This window comes from Palaemon carinicauda, chromosome 1 (assembly GCF_036898095.1).
Source record: "Palaemon carinicauda isolate YSFRI2023 chromosome 1, ASM3689809v2, whole genome shotgun sequence".
NCBI lineage: Eukaryota > Metazoa > Arthropoda > Malacostraca > Decapoda > Palaemonidae > Palaemon > Palaemon carinicauda.
The window spans coordinates 158,374,345-158,392,414 of record NC_090725.1 but is presented as its reverse complement, the minus strand read 5'-3'; the positions used below and the strand labels follow the sequence as shown (position 1 = coordinate 158,392,414).

Sequence of the window (18,070 nt, the reverse complement as noted above, 5' to 3'; positions counted from 1 at the left end):
CTTCCTGGGAAACTTCTTCAATTTCTTCCGAAGGCGTACTAGCAGGAGAAACTGGCTCTTTTTTGCGAGGCTGGAAGAACATTGTGATCGGAAGTTGTTGCCGCTGCTTCTTTTTTCGATCCAAGAGCATTTTGTTGGGAGTCATGTCTTCATCGATCTTGTTGCAGAATTGCATCGAGCGAACCATATCCTCGTCCCACTCTTGCAACATTTCTTTCAATTCCTTCGCATGGTTGCAAGCCGTTCTAATGTTAAGCCCGTTTCTTCGACATTTTCTTGGGTCTCTTCCTGGGTATCACTCTTCTTCACTTGCCGATTTCGTCAGGTCTTCGAGGTCTGCGTCAGTTAGGGGCTGGGAATGGCAGTCCAACAACTCGTCGACGTCTTCAGTCGTCGTGTCGCCAAACCCGTCACCTCCAATTATGGCAGCCAACTGCACAGATTTGCGTATTGCAGAGTGTTGGATTTCCGACGGAGTAAATCCCTTGTCATCGTAAACAATATCGGGCCACAACTTCTTCCAGCTCGCATTCACGGTTGCAGGTTTCATCTCTTGAAGTGCCTTCTGAATATTCTGCAGGCACGTGGTTATGGTGTACTGCCGCCAGTACGCCTTCAAGTTAAAATCTTCATCCTCATCATCTTGGGCAGCATCCACACACGCAACGAGGTCCGCCAAGGTGTTCTTCGTGTAGAGGGCCTTGAACGCCCTGATAACCCCCTGGTCCATCGGTTGAATTAATGACGTGGTGTTGGGTGGCAGGAACTCAACCTGAATGCCCTCATGCGACAGGTCAGTTGCGTGTCCACCAGCGTTATCCATAAGGAGAAGGATCTTGAATGGCAAGCCCTTCTCTAAGAGATATTTGCTGACTTGCGGGATAAAACACTGATGGAACCAGTTGGAGGTCAGCATCTTCGTAATCCATGCTTTTTGATTATGCATCCAGTACACGGGAAGGAGATTCTTATTTTTATTTTTCAAAGCGCGAGGATTTTTCGACTTAGCAAAAATCCAGCAGCATTGCCACACATCACGAGGGTAACGCGATCCTTGAATGCTTTAAAGCCAGAGGCTTTGGCTTCCTCTTTGAACAGGAAAATTCACGACGGCATTCTCTTCCAAAACAAGCCGGTCTCATCCATATTAAAGACTTGTTCCGGCTTGTATCCACCTTCAGCGATAATATTCTTGAACGTCTGGTTCACGTAAGTTTCAGCAGCGGCAGTGTCAGCGGAAGCAGACTCCCCATGCAGGGAAACGCTTTTCAGGGCGAAGCGTTTCTGAAACTTCGCGAACCATCCTTTGCTGGCGGAAAAACGTTTCTGAGGCTGGGAATCAGTGGATGTCCCTGGTTGAGGATCATCTGCATCATCATCATCTTCAGCATGGTTGCCGTCGTCGTCTTGAGGTTCCTTTGCAGCAAAATTCTCATATAAGCTCAAAGCCTTTGTTTGGATGGTTTTCGTATCCAACGCTATGTTCTTCTTCCGGCAGTCGGCAATCCACACAGCTAAAGCACCTTCCATGCGTACGATCGTTTTATTACGCGTTGTAACGACTCGCTTCGCTGATCTGCTAAAGGTGATTGCAGCCGTCTTTCTAATGTTCGCCTCGTCCTTCTTGATATAGCGAACAGTAGATTCGTTGATGCCAAAATGGCGGCCAGCGGCCGCGTAACTTTTACCATCTTTTAACATGTCGAGAAGCGTAACCTTCTCAGCTATCGTCATCATCCTTCGGTGGCGTTTAGGTTCACTACCAGCCTTAAGAGAAGCAGAACGCTTGGGAGCCATTACAGTAGGATTTACAGTAACAAAAAGTTCAACTTAAAAAAGTCGCACACAGCACAGATTCACAAACTTAAGAACGTCTACTCAGCGATACGTGGTAACAGAGAGTGGACGATACAGCCCCGCGAGAACCTAGATGCTGCGGGTAGGAGATGATGGCAAAACACCAATCACAGGCTAGATAACAAAACTTGAGTTCTGATTCGTCATCTATCAGAGCTTGAACCAATCACAACCCGTCTTACAGTACTATGAAGCGTAGGTTACCAACTCATAGAAGATGCCCCGCGCATACCGAACGTACGTAGATTAAGTAAATACCGTAATAATAATAAATAATGATAATAATACAGTACAGTACTGTAATAATAATAATGATAATAATAATAACAATAATTTTATTAACAACAACAACAATAATAATAATAACAATAATAATAATACAGCTTTACGTACGCTATTTTACGCTTTTGTTGTAGGATGTGTGTGTGTCTCTCTCTCTCTCTCCTCTCTCTCTCTCTCTCTCTCTCTCTCTCTCTCTCTCTCTCTCTCTCTCTCGTACGCTTATTCGAAATGTGATTTTTGCAACAAAGAATATTATTGGATGCAGTACTACGTACGTATACATACAAAAGATTCATGGAAAAGAAGCACATCCATTACATTTGTAGTACAGTAGTAGCCAACAGCAGCCTTACACCATTCTAATATGGTATGACTGCATCTGATTTGCGTTTCATGTTCGATTTAATTTTACTACGTACTGTATACAGTACTGAATTATCGTATGATCACATTCTCTTTTCGTGTTTTATTTCTTTCTGTGCTGAATTATATATCATATGTAATGCAATGAACAATCAGTAAGAACAGATATTACTAATTACAGTATTAATGGAATTACAGGTAACAAAATATCGTATTTGGTTGTCTTCAGATTTCGCGGTATTTTCAAATTTTTCGGAAAATCCGCGATATGTATATATATATGGGTTATGGGAAAACCCCCCGAAGTGGTGAATCCGCGATTGTCGAACCGCGAAGTAGCGAGGGTTCACTGTATATATATATATATATATATATATATATATATATATATATATATATATATATATATACATTATATATATATATATATATATATATATATATATATATATATAGATAGATAGATACATACATACATACATACATACATACATACATACATACATACATACATACATACATATATATATATATATATATATATATATATATATATATATATATATATATATATATATATATATATATATATATATATATATATATATATATATATATATATATATATATATATATATATAGATACATACATACATACATACATACATACATACATACATATATATATATATTTATATATATATATATATATATATATATATATATATATATATATATATATATATATATATATATATATACAGTGGAACCTCTACATACGATTGTCTTTACATACGATTGTCTTTACATACGATTGTTCCAACATCCGAAGTAAAATTCCATCAAATATTTGTCTCGACACCCGAAGTAATGCTCCAACATCCGATGTAGATCTTTTTTATGCCGGTTAGTGGCAGCACGTAAGAGGGACGCTATTGAGCATCGAGTGCTCTGTTCTCTGTTCTTGTGTGTATTGTGTGGTTGTCCTCTGTTTTGTCTGTTATTAACAGTGCTTATTTTCTTCCTTTTCTCACATTTCCTTTTTGATTTTACCTCTACTGTAATCATGGTGCCTAAGAAGATAAGTTTCAGTACAGGTAGTGGTGAGAAAAGGAAGAAGGCAATTCTTTCATTAGAATTGAAGCAAGAAATTATAGAAAAACATGAGAGCAGTGTGCATGTGAGTGATATGGCTAAACAATATGGTCAGAATAGGCCTATGATCTCGACGATTATCAAGCAGAAGGCAGCCATTAAAGCAGATAAACCATCGAAGGGGATCACCATTATTACAAGATATCGTAGCAATACCGTGCAAGTGATAGAATACCTTTTGTTGATAGGGATAAAGGACAAAGCGATTTTTGGCAACGATCATTTGTGAGAAGGGCCAGCGTGATGAACAGAAAGAAAGAAAAAAGTGAAGCAAAGAAAACCAAGATAGCATTAACAAGCTCTTTTAAAAAAGTCCCCTCTCTATTTCTGTTTCTCTCTAAACATAGCATTAAGATGTTCTTTAAATAAAATCTCTCTCTCTCTCTCTCTCTCGTTCTTCTTCTCTGTTATAGTGTTAGAGACGTCTATTATTTTTTTTCCGAGAGAGAGAGATTAAACAAAAATGTGTTTAGAGTACATATGATTTTTAACAGCGTCAACGAGTTGAAAGACAATTAAATGTAACTAAGAAAGTGATAACAGCAAATCTGAATTCCTTTATTAACTAAAACAAATATTGATACAAACACACTCGTGTGCGTATGCACAAACACACACACACAGGTGTAGGGATTGCTACGCAGTAAGAGACAGACGATCGAGGAGGAGGTAGAGATGGTGACTGCGATAACGTACCGTAACTTGTCACTGAAAGTGATGAAAATTAAAAATCGAAAGAAAAAAAAAGTAGAAAATATGAAATATAGAAATAAAAAGAAATAAATAAGCTAAGTTAGATTAAAGTTTCCGTAGTGTAAGTTACGGTACGTTATCGCAGTCACCATCTTTACCTCCTCACCGTTCGTGTCTCTTCCTGTGTAGGAATTCGTACGCCTGTGTGTGTGTGTGTTTGTGCATATGCACACGAGTGTGCTTGTATCAATATTTGTTTTAGTTAATAAAGGATTTCAGATTCGCTGATATTGCTTTTTTAGTTACATTTAATTGTCTTTCAACTCAGGCAACAGTGTCATTATCAAAATATTGCTTTATTACAACATAACAAAATATGAGAAAATAGATAAATACTGCATAAACAACTAATATGCCATAGCATCGTCTGCTAGGAGACCACTAGTTGTCATCTTTGCTTGTTGAAGAAGATGACGAAACTTGCAGGTCACGGGAGGGTGAGACTGACGGCTTAACTCCTATGACTGGGATGTGGATGGATGAGGGGCATCGGGGTCTTGTGGGTGTAGGGGGTCCATTGGCTGATGTTGTATCGGAGGGTAGAGGCGACTGGCATTAATGAAGAAGTGGTGCAGTAACGTATGTTCTGGGTAGTAGTGGGTAAAAAAGAACTTGGAAAAATATTGCTTGAAATATTCAGTCTTCATTCCAGGTCTCTGTACCCACTCCTTCACTTCTCTCCAGAGATGTTCTATATTTTGTGTATGGATGGTTGGGTCTTGGGGGTCAACGAAATGTTCAGAATGATTAATAGTTTTATGTTCGTAACCAATTTCCGAAAGAGAGTTGTAAGCAGACCACTTATCATTGATATTAACACTACCAGGTTTGATATTTTTCTGAATGAGGGGAATTAGAGTAGCAGCATCACGTTTAGTAGAAACGGGGGGAACTAAAGGGATAATAAAAATTTTCTTTGATTCACGTTCAATACCCCAAAGACCCATATGTCACTTAACGGTCTACCATGGTTGTATTTAGATTTAAAAAATGTGATTCGTCTATTTCAACTATTACTCCATCACCACCAATCGCCTCTTGATTATCGAAGAAGTATTCGGTAACCTCGGAACAGAAACTTCTCCAATCAACACTAGTTTTGAAGGATATGTCGATACCCTCCATGAGGGTCTCATGGTCCCAATGTTTTTGTAAAAAGTGGTTTGCAAATAATATTATCTTCCAGGGGGTAGACGACTTTTTCCCAAAAATGTACCTTTATAAGAAGTAACGGTATAACCACAACGACGTTTCTTTTTGGTTTTAGGTATGTTTGTTTCGGTATTACAATAAAACACGTGAATGTCTTTCCTGTAAGATAGGAGGGAACGTCACTTGGGGTACTGTAAGAGTTGAGGAATTACGTTGTGTGCTTTCAGGAAATTATCAAAATTGGTTGAAGAATCATAAAAATCACCATGGAATTTAGCCACTGATTTTAGGTACGGAATAGTGCAGCCGTTACAAGTATCTATAACTTCCTCCATCGCAAAATACGAAAAAATAAACCTCACTTGAAATGGCGGACACCTTACTAGGACAAAGGTTTCAAGGGAAAAGGATTTGGTGAAAGGGGTATGAACAGACCACTTAAAGAGATAAAGGAGGGGGGTAGGGAAATATCAATTGACAACCCCCTTGTGTAAACTTGGAATACATATCGGTTCGTGATTTATTAACGGAAAAACAACGGAGTCTAGAGGGTAAACATGAATGAACTGTATAGGGAAACTAGTCCAGAGAAAGTATTTATGTGAAACCGGGGAGTGAAAAGGAAATAAAAGAAATAAAAACAATATAGGAAGATAAAATGGAATATATGATAAATAATATTGAATGGGAATATAAAATGAGATGATTTTACCGTGAATGAACTGGATAGGGAAACTAGTCCAGAGCAAGTATTTATGTGAAACCGGGGAGGGAAAAGGAAATAACAAAAGAAATAAACCCAATATAGGAAGTTAAAATGGAATGTGTGATAAATAATATTGAATGGGAATATAAAATGAGATGATTTTTAAAGGTATCGGATAATAAAACGAGTAATATGAGGGGGAAAAGCTTCTGCGCAGGGGGCGGGTTTTTTGTGAAGGTCGAAAACTGGTATGCACAAACGTACGTACGTACGGGTGCTAATGTTAGCATGGAATGCTAACATTTGATCTACATCAGACGTTGGTAGCACTGGTTACAGTACTGTATTTTTTCAGGAGATAATCTTAGCAACGGCGCCTCCAAAGTTTATCCAGACATACTATTTTGTATTTTCCTCCGATTATTATACATTCAAGAAGGTAATGTATGAGAAGAAAAGGCTTGTTTTACGATTATATATCGTTTCCCCAGTATGTTTTCCCCACCCAAAACCCTGAGTTCCCACTGTGGGTCCCCCATTATCGTAGGATATAGATGTATATATATTTCTGAAACTATTCATTTGCGACGGGAACGAGTGTCATTTTTGAAGAGAGCATAATTTTTTTTATAAGAAAAAGTAGTTGTTTTCCTAGGTTACATTGCCCTGTAATACACTACAATAAAACCGATAATTGTTTATTTATATTTTGTCTGGTAAGTGTGAGCGCTTGTATGTCATTACTGGGGCGTTTGAGAGTTGCCAAACTCCCCTATATAAATTTTGCTTAGTGTTAAGATGCAGAGTGATTTTTTGGGGCATTTTTTCAGGAAAAAAGTACCTCTTTTGACACGGAAAATATGGTATTTTGTATTTTTCTCAGCATACAAACTTGGAGCTGTTTATACAAATCAGCTCGCCACCCTGTTTCCCGAGAACTTCTGCCAGAAAGCAAAAGTGGTTGCTCAGCCCAGGTGTGTGAGTGAGTGGGGTCTCTGAGGTACCCCTCCATCCGCTAATTAGCGGTTGGGGTAGTTATCCCACACTAGAATCATCAGGGCTCGTCTTTCAGTTTCGCCGAAAGTAATACCCTAAAAATAGCTTGAGGTTTGTATGCTAGTAAAAATACAAATTACTTACAAGTATGTCATTTTAATTTTTTACTACTGTGATACTATGATTATGATACAGTATCAAAAATAAAATTAATCAACTAACTAAACCAAGTAACTAAGTATATTAAAATAATAATAGATGAGGCAGAGTTTTACTTTTAATTGAATAATCCAGATAATATCAAGGACAAATTAGTTGATTATTAAAATAAATCAAATATAAATGAAAAGATTAATTGAATTGAAAAATATCTATTTTATAGTGTTTTGTATTATATACAGTCAAGCCTCGTTATTCGTGATAGTTAGGTTATAGATACGGGCGCGATAAGCGAATTTTCGTGAATAAATACTACGCTACGGGGGACTAACTCCTAACCTAAAATTTCACTGGCCCTTGCCCCGAGCGGGTGCCCGACCTGATGATTAACACAGTAAATACTGCCTAATATTGTTTTAATTTGGTTTTTACAACATTGTATTATCATATATACAGTGCACAGTACATTTGCGCACATATACACTACGTTATGGACAGTAATGTTACAGTACAATATTGAGCTAAGATAAAGTTTACTGAGTCGTCGTCATCCCCTTACTGTTCTGTATAACAAAAGTTGCTCCTATCTAGTAATACTGTACTGTACTGTAACCAAGTACTCACTGCTACTGTATTGTATATTACTGTAATATATGTATAGTAATATCACTACAGTACATCTTAACTGTACTTTGAGTGTTCTGTGTTTTCGTTCTAGACTTGCAGCCTACACCGCTACTCTAGAAGCATGACGCAACTTCTTATGTGTTGACTGTTGTTTCTTGCGCAATATGTTATCTATACTTTCATAAACATAAATACAGCTTATTTTATAAACTAAATACTTAAATATCTTCATAATGATTTGTGTCTTTTAAATAAATAGACAAAAACTGTGGATTCGATTACGATTCAACAGCAACAGCTGATTCTCTCTCTCTCTCTTTCTCTCTCTCTCTCTCTCTCTCTCTCTCTCTCTCTCTCTCTCTCTCTCTCTCTCTCTCTCCTCTCTCTCTCTCTCTCTCTCTATTTGTTTTGTTTCGGAAGCTTTATTGCATTATGGAAAACTACGATTATTCAAATAATTAATTGAGCTTTAATAAAACATTTATGTAGTTTTGTCTTGAATTTCGGATGTAATTTTTCTAAGTTTAAAGCTCAAGTAACTATTTTAAATAATCATAATTCTTTAAACTGCAATAATGCTTCCGAAACAAAATTGAATAATGAGAGAGAGAGTGAGAGAGAGAGAGAGAGAGAGAGAGAGAGAGAGAGAGAGAGAGAGAGTATTATTTCTCTCTTCTTCAATGCCAGGATGCCAGAAAACTCAAAATCATTCTCTCTCTCTCTCTCTCTCTCTCTCTCTCTCTCTCTCTCTCTCTCTCTCTCTCTCTCTCTCTCTCTCTCTCTCTCTCTGTGTGTGTGTGTAATAAATGAAATCTTTGTTTTTTTTTAAGTCTCTATTGAGGCTTTATAATCAAGTACAACATAGCTAAATCCTATGAAATATCGTGCATCGGCAACATGAATGAAACTCGGTTAACGTTATGCGATTCAACTCACAGTACAAGTAAATAAAATATGAGAGAAGCATTTCAAATAAAACTATTGGAATTAATATGCTAATTTGAAAAGGATAGATCAAGTAATAATTGTTTCTATTAGTAAACATGAAATATCCTTCAGTAGCAAGCCTTAATAATGAGGGAGTTATTAGATCCGAAAATTGAGGTTGACGACGGACTAGACAAGGTTGATCAGCTGATTTGAATGTAAACAATGCATGAGATTATAATTCGCTATGTTTTTAATTATAAATACGATACTAAAATGAGAATAATATATGCATCATTATTGGATACATTTATGGGAAACAACAGTGAGAAAGAAGGACGAAACAATTTGACAAAGAGACGAGACAGTAGGGGGGTAGCCAAGTTCCTTTTCCTCGCACATTTCCTCTACCACATCTTCGCTCAATCAAGTAAATCAGCGAAATAAATGAATTTGGGAAATGCTAGAAGGAATGGGAATACGTGGAATGTAGGACAAGAAAGAGGTTTAGAATGATTAATCAGATGAAAATGACGAATGAATGCTAGAAAAGAGAAGATGAATGAAATCGCGAAAAATAAGTAGAATCAAAAGAGTTGGAAAGATACGTTGTAGATGTGTCTGGGAGAGCAAAGTAAATGTACGAAAAGGATTTCGAAAGGAATTGGGAAAAGGTTTAAGGATATAATAATAAGTGAAGGACAATGACAATGTGAATGATATATCATACTAATATGCATGATAGGTACAGTCAGCGCGGATCGCTGTGTCCGGCCGACTCCGAGTCTTTCGGAGTCATCACAATCATCGGGTAAAAAAATCGACTGAGACTTATTGACTAATTGGCATCTTTTTGTCCAAGTTATCACCTACTCATCTGTGTAGGTAGAAAGTAGCCAGTGTATTTCCTGAAGCCGTAAAGTGAGGTCGTGTTCCGTTTAGAGGGCCGAGTTGCAATCGTCCTTTTGTGAATTCGCGTGCCATTTTTGTGTAACAAACCCCCCCCCCCCCCCAGTGATGTCTAAACCCCGTACAAGTCACGATGATATTGTTAGAGTGATAACTTGTCATAAGTTAGGTCTTCAAACGAAGGAAATTGTTAAGAACACCGGCGTAAACGAGAGGTCAGTGCGGCGCTTGGTAGCCAAGTTCAAGGAAGGGGGTAGCGACGAGATCCCTTCTCATTCCCATGCTGGTCCTTTCCCCCCCCCCCCCCCCCCCTTGATGCAAATCCAACCTTAACAGAAAAGCAAGTGAAGGAACAGAACTCTAAATTGTTGAACGACGTCAGTGTTCGTACGATCCAGGAAAACCTGTCGAAGCGCCTCGACTACGAGAAAGTTCTAGCCAGAAAAAAGCCAGCTTTAACCGAGAAACAAAGGAAGAGGGGGGTTGGTTTTGCCAAGACATACAAGGATTGGACCTTGGAGCAGTGGCGAAGAGTTTTGTGGAGTGAGGAAGCGACCTTTTGTGTGAGTGAAACGGCCAGGAAAAAAGTTTGGAGGCGCAAGGGGTCGGACCCTCTTAAGCCTAATCTCACGGCCAAGACAGTTAAGCACCCAGCATCCCTTATGGTATGGGGCACTTTTGCCTACGGTGGTGCCCCAAGGCTTGTTGTTCTTCCTAAAGGTGTGACGGTTAATGCTGACCGGTATCTGAAAATTTTAAAGGATAATTTAGCTGATTGTTTTGCCGCTACTGGAGCGGAAATTTTTCAGCAGGACGGTGCCCCTTGCCACACGGCTAAGAAGGTGAAAAAGTGGCTAGAAAATAGCGAAGTGGACTTTATTACTGACTGGCCAGGTCAAAGTCCTAATATTTCGCCCATTGAGAACCTTTGGGCGATTGTAAAAGCTCGGCTTTGTAAAGAAATTACGACAAACGTCACACTTCTCGAGGCGGCGCTCCATAAAGTGTGGGCTGAAATACCTGCCGAAATACTCCAAAACCTTGCCGATAGTGTTCCTCGACGACTTTTGGAGGTCAGGAAGAGGAAAGGCTACCCTATAGACAAGTAGCAGGGATATTGGTGAGTGTTCAATTAAATTTTCATTGATTTTTATTGTGTATTAGCGTTAATATTTAGCGGGGGACCAAATTGAATGCATGGCGGATGCTGCCCGGACACAGCGATCCGCGCTGACTGTATATCAGTGGTGTAATTCTGTGAAAGTGAATGGTCATATCAGTGGGATGTTATCATGAAAGTGAATATAGGTTGACGACGGACTACACAGATTTGATCAGCTGATTTGAAAGTGAACAATGCACAAGGTTACAATTCACTATGTTTTTTATTATAAATACAATGCTAAAATGTAAATATTACATGCATTACTATTGGATACAGTTAAGTGAAACATCAGTTTAATCCAAATCCGATTTATTTCAAATATAGCTGTAATTTTTTACCACCGTAAATGGATACACACTGTACAGAGAGAGAGCTAGTACCAGCTGGGTGTAGAAATAAGTAGTGGCGAGCAGTATAAAGGAGCACGGGCTATATGAAATCATAACCCAGCTTGTATTATATTGGAATTTTTATTTAATAGGTATTGTTCTTGGCCATCCCAATGCTATTGCCAACTATTAGAAATCAAATTCTTAGTGTTGGGCAAACAATCATCACAATGGAATTTTTTTTCCCTTGGCCACGAAAAAAATACCGCGAAGCAAGAAACCGTGATTAACGAGGTCTGACTGTGTGTATATATATATATATATGTATATATTATATATATATGTATATATATATATATGTAATATATATATATATATATATATATATATATATATATATATATATATATATATATATATATATATATATATATATATATATATATATATATATATATATATATATATATATACACACACATACGAGGCCTGTCTAAAAAGTATCCGACCTTATGCCGGAAAAAATATTTCACATACCTGACAGGATTTGGACCCTAATCCCCTTCAAAGTAGGCCCCTTGTGCTTGCACACACTTAGCCCACCGATCCATCCACTGCTGGAAACACCTCTGGAAGTCTTCTTTTGGAATGGTGTTCATCTTCGCCGTCGCGTTCCACATTATCTCTTCTCTAGTCTCAAAACGGGATCCTTTCAGTGCCGTCTTCAATTTTGGAAACGACCAGAAGTCGCAAGGAGCCATATCTGGAGAGTAGGGAGGTTGGCGAACGACTGGAATTTCATGTTTGGCCAAGAAATGTTGGATCAATTGGGATGAGTGTGCGGGGGTGTTGTCGTGATGCAGTTGCCAATTTTTTGCTGTCCACATGTCTGGCCTTTTGCGCCGAACTGCGTCACGGAGACGCCGGAGAACATCTTGATAGTATTCCTTTGTCACTGTTTGTCCTTTCGGTGCGTATTCGTGATGCACAATTCCACGGATATCAAAGAAGACAGTCAGCATCACCTTCATTTTGCTTGGCACCTGTCGTGCTTTTTTCGGCCTTGGAGACTCGGGATGCTTCCATTGCGACGACTGTCTTTTTGTTTCTGGGTCGTACCCGTACACCCATGACTCATCTCCAGTTATCACGGTGTTCAGAAACTGAGGATCAGTGTTGGCAGTGTCCAGAAGGTCCTTTGCAACTTGAAAACGGAGGTTCTTTTGTTCCGGCGACAACAACCTGAACACAAATTACGCAGCCACTCTGTGCATGTTCAAATCATCACGCAAAATTGCATGTGCGGAATCTTTACTCACTCAACCTCTTGGGCAATCTCCCGCACAGTCGAACGATGATATGCCATCACCAAATTTCGCACCCTCCCAACAACAGCTGTACTCCGAGCAGTTTGGGGCCTGCCAGAACGCTGGTCACTCTCTGCTGATGCGCGGCTACTTTTGAATCGGTTGAACCACTCCTTAATTTGTGTTACACCCATCGCATCTTCTCCAAACACCTGCTGAATCTTACGAATTGTTTCGCTTTGAGAATCACCAAGCTTTTGCCAAAATATGATGCAGTATCTTTGCTCAACACGTTTAGTCATCTTGAGAGAATCGGTAATCCGACACACGTTGTGTAGCACCTCACTCAGCGACCGACAGGCAGCAACTGACGGGCTGGATGGTGGTGAAAAAATTCACGCATGCGCATGAAGGTGTCTTCCTGCACTGTGCAGAGTGTCGCCGCGCTATCGTCTCTATTTCGCACGGGAAAAATAAAGGTCGGATACTTTTTAGACAGGCCTTGTGTATATATATACATATATATATATATATATAGAGAGAGAGAGAGAGAGAGAGAGAGTGTATATACATATATATATTATAAATATACAGTGATGCCTCAGGATACGAAAGTAATCCGTTCAGGATACGGTTTCGTATCCTGATTTTTTCGTATCCTGAGTCGCGTTTTACATGTAAATAGCCTAATCCGTTCCAAGCCTTACTAAAAGTCACATTTTCTTTCATAAACACGCTAAACTGTAGTAATAAACATGCAATGCAGCCATTTCTATCATTCAATAATCATCCCAACCGTTAAAAACAGCCTAATCCAATCCAGAAACCACCATGAGATTATTCAATAATGTAGTTATAGCCTAGTTATCCCCTCCAAGCCCCAAGAAAACGGTCCATTTTCTTTACTACTGTATAAAAGTTACGGTACTGTATGTAAAGCATTTGGATCAGTGAAGGTGTATTATTACCTGTACACCTATATTAAGGGTTGATACCCTGAAAAAAAAGGTACTGTACTCTCGGCGACGAGTTGGGATCTCGTAAGCTTTTCGTATCCTGAAAGTTTTTTCGTATACTGGGGCATAAAAATCTTTGTATCGCTTTTCGTATCCTGAATTTTTCGTAAGCAGAAACTTTCGTATCCAGAGGTATCACTGTATATATATATATATATATATATATATATATATATATATATATATATATATATATATATATATATATATATATACTGTAATATATATATATATATATATATATATATATATATATATATATATATATATATATATATATATATATATATATATGTATATGTATGTATATATGTAAATGATGTTTCATGTAAATTAGATTAATTAGTGAAGATTAACGTATCCGCCAGTGACACAGCGGTGCAACGGAGCAAAAATAAAGACGGAACTTTTTAAAGAAAAAAGCGACTGATTGACGCCAACAAAACCTCCTTTTCCCCCAGCAATGACGAGCTGATGCTGACGGAATGCCCCCAAACTAGTGACTTTCCTAGCTCTGAATAAAATGCAATGATTTTATTTGCTGTTTGGACTGAACTTGGCGGCTGTCATTTTTATTTTGGTTTGTCGTGACTGACGGAATAAGCTGATCAGCTGAGACGCTGTGCAACACTCTCTCTCTCTCTCTCTCTCTCTCTCTCTCTCTCTCTCTCTCTCTCTCTCTCTCTCTCTCTCTCTCTCTCTCATATATATATATATATATATATATATATATATATATATATATATATATATATATATATATATATATATATATATATATATATATATATATATATATACACACACATTACACAAGGCACGCACAGTGCAGTCAAATATATAATACAGTATATTTTACTGTAAATATTAGGTAAAGTAAAAATTAAATACCCTACTGTAACTTTCATTTTAAAAAAAATTTTATGCGATCCATTTCTGATGCCATAGTTTACAATGCTGAAATATTAGTTTGTAATTTATGACTGTAATGCACGGCAGGGTAAAGTATACAGTACAACACAGTAAATAAATTTTACTTAGAACATGAAATATTTTACCTTTACGAAATGACTCACGATAAAACATTGTGTACCCATACATCTACTGTACTTTCTCTCTCTCTCTCTCTCTATCTATCTCTCTCTCTCTCTCTCTCTCTCTCTCTCTCTCATATCTACATTACAAAGTGCAGTCAAATATATAGTAACATTGTACTGTAAATATTTGATTAAGAAAACAATAAAATACGGTAACTTCCAACTTACATTTTTAGTTTTAGACCATTTTCTTGCGGTGACAAAGATATGATGAAGGGAGATGAGTTAGCCGACACCTGGGATAATTTGTCGTCATCGAATAACTCGGTGTCGTCTTATAAATCGCGCCAATTGTTAACCGGTTTACTGGATATGCATGCACAATATTTGCCATCTTCTCACCGCTGTCTAGTTTCTTGATAATGGCCATTTTAATTTCATTGAAATTGCTTGCCTTTTTCTTTACACTTACTCCTCCACATTCGCAGGGGTTAGGGACCCCACTCACTCGTGAATACCTCAAATTTGCGAATACTTAAAAAGCCATTCAAAACTATTTATTACTGCCTATTTTGTTCTTTAAAGCGTGTAATAACATCAAGAAATATGAATGATTTGGAATCATTTAAGAATAGTTTTAAGACTTTTTCCAGGAAAATGCACTGAATGTGGCTTATGAACACCACTTAAACTACCATGACACAATAATTACAGGACAATGTTGTATATATATGAAATATACAGTATTCTATTAATGTTACCTACAGTCAAGCCTCGTTATTCGCAATAGTTAGGTTACAGACACAGTCGCAATAAGCGAAAATTCGTAAATAAATTTACACAAAGGTGGGCTAGCTCCTAACCTAAAAAGTCACTGCCCCTTGCCCCAAGTGGGTGCCCGAGCTGATGATTAATACAGTAAATACTGCCTAATAGTTTTAATTTGGTTTCTACAAGTTATAATCATATGTACAGTGTACAGAATATTTGCACACTTACACTGCGTACTGGACACAGTAAGGTTACGGTACAGTATTGTGCTAAGGTTAAGTTTACAGAGACGTCATCATCCCCTTACTGTTCTTTAAAGCAAAAGTTGTTCCTATTTATTAATACTGTACTTTAACCAAATACTCGCTGATACTGTAGTGTATATTACTGTAATATATGTACAGTAGTATTACTACAGTACAGCTTAACTGTACTTACTGTAAATGTTCGGTGTTTTGGTTCAGACGACTAAAGCCTACGCCGCTAGCATGACGCAACTTCTTATATGTTATCTCTTGAACAGTATGTTACTGTATATATCTATACTTTCTTAAACAGAAATACAGCTTATTTTATAAATAAACCTTGAATATCTTGATAATAATTATTTCTTATAAACAACCAAAAATAGTGCATTCGATTAATTGTCAACAGCTGATCTCTCTCTCTCTCTCTCTCTCTCTCTCTCTCTCTCTCTCTCTCTCTCTCTCTCTCTCTCTCTCTCTCTCTTTTGTGTGTAATAAATGAAATCTGTTTTTTGCTAAGTCTCTGTTGAGGCTGTATAATCAAGCCCAACATAGCTGAATCCTATGAAATATCGTGCATCGACAACATGAATGAAACTCGGTTAATGTTTTGAGATTCAACTCACAGTACAAGTATATAAAATATGAGAGAAGCATTTCAAGTAAAACTATAGGAATTAGTATGCTAATTGGAAAATGATAGATCTAATAATTGTTTCTTTCAGTAAATATGAAATATCCTTTGGTAGCATGCCTTAACCCACGAAGGACGACGAGCAGCGCCGCCAAAGGACGACAACGGTTTATTGATATTTATAGAAAAAAGAAAAAAAAAACTGTAATTATATTACTTTCCACTCTAATATATAAGTATTTGGTATCATTGAAACCGCAAAAAGATGAGCTTTTTTAATAGGGCATTTATTGTTCAATACATTGTTAATTACTTTGGATATAAAAAAGAAATGTCTTTAAAAATCACAGCGGCAAAAAAAATCGAAGTCACTTTGAAGCTGGATTATTACAAAACTTATTATTCCTATTTGTTATAACAGTGCTAATTTTGTAAAGAATGTAATTTTGAAAAAGTCCTAAAAAAACAGAATATTCTATCCAGTAATAGCGTGGTAAAAAAATTATATATCAACATATCAAGTGACAATTTTTCACCATTTGGTAATGCGGATTTACAAAAATATTACAGCGTTCATAATTATCTCTTGGATGGACTATCAGTATTTTGCTGATAGATAATATAAGCATTTAGAACTAAATGCAGAATTAATCTTTATTGTTCCTGTGAGTGATCATGATGTCTTTTGTGTTAGTAGGGCTTCTGCTAGAGGATGAACCAACAGGTTCAATGTCAAGATCGTCGTCATAAACATCGCTATTAGTAATATAATCATCATTATCATGCTCACTATGGCTGTCCAAATCATTAGCACTTGTTTCTGAATCATAAAGATAATCAATATCTTTTATCAATATCTTTTATCACGTCAACCGATAACAAAATCTCGATCGATAAGCCAAACGGCAACTACCCCCATCGCCAACAGCGCATGCTTAGCACACTCCTATAACCTCAAAGTATAAGATTTTTGGCAACTTTGCTTTGTAAACGATCACTGATTGGTTAAAGTAGCCTGTGACGTCAATAGAAGGCGGAGCTAAAGGCATATGTATGAGGGAGAAAGGATGTAAAAAATGCATCCACAATATAGACGTTCGCTAGTTGATGGCAATTAATGCATCCATTATATGGACGGGTCCTCCTTCGTGGGTTAATAATAAGGGAGTTATTTGATCCGAAAATTGAGGTTGACGATGGACTACGCAGGGTGGATCAGCTGATTTTAAAGTAAACTATGCATAAAATTATAATTCGTTTTGTTTTTAATTATAAATACGATACTAAAATGTGAATATTATGTGAATTATTCTATTCAGTTAAGGGAAACAAGATGTTTGTCATAGCACAACAGGAATTACAATGGCAGTTGGGCACTACTTGATCCATTTGTTGCCTGGCAGCCAGCTGAGATGTTGGTTCCTTTCTACTTTGAGGTGGATGATGTAGCAATGTCATGCCTCATAGAAGACAAATTTTAACAACTGAAGTGCTGGGTCAAGTTTTAATGTGGATAAACTTACGGGTCTCCCTTATATGCACTTAGAGTCAATACTGTGCATGTTGATACACTGGCCCTAGAGCAGGAGTCAATATTTTTTTGGTATTTCTGTCCTATTAACTTCATGTTTTTGTTTTTCTCAAGAAAGTCCTTAGAGACCAAATAGCACTTTAAACCTC

General features: G+C 37.3%; 1 protein-coding gene across 1 annotated transcript in view; it reads left to right on the top strand.

Moving 5' to 3' along the window:
• Positions 1-18,070, top strand: part of LOC137652682 (ubiquitin carboxyl-terminal hydrolase 19-like) — a 328,815-nt gene that overhangs the window by 268,812 nt on the left and 41,933 nt on the right. The window lies entirely within an intron of this gene.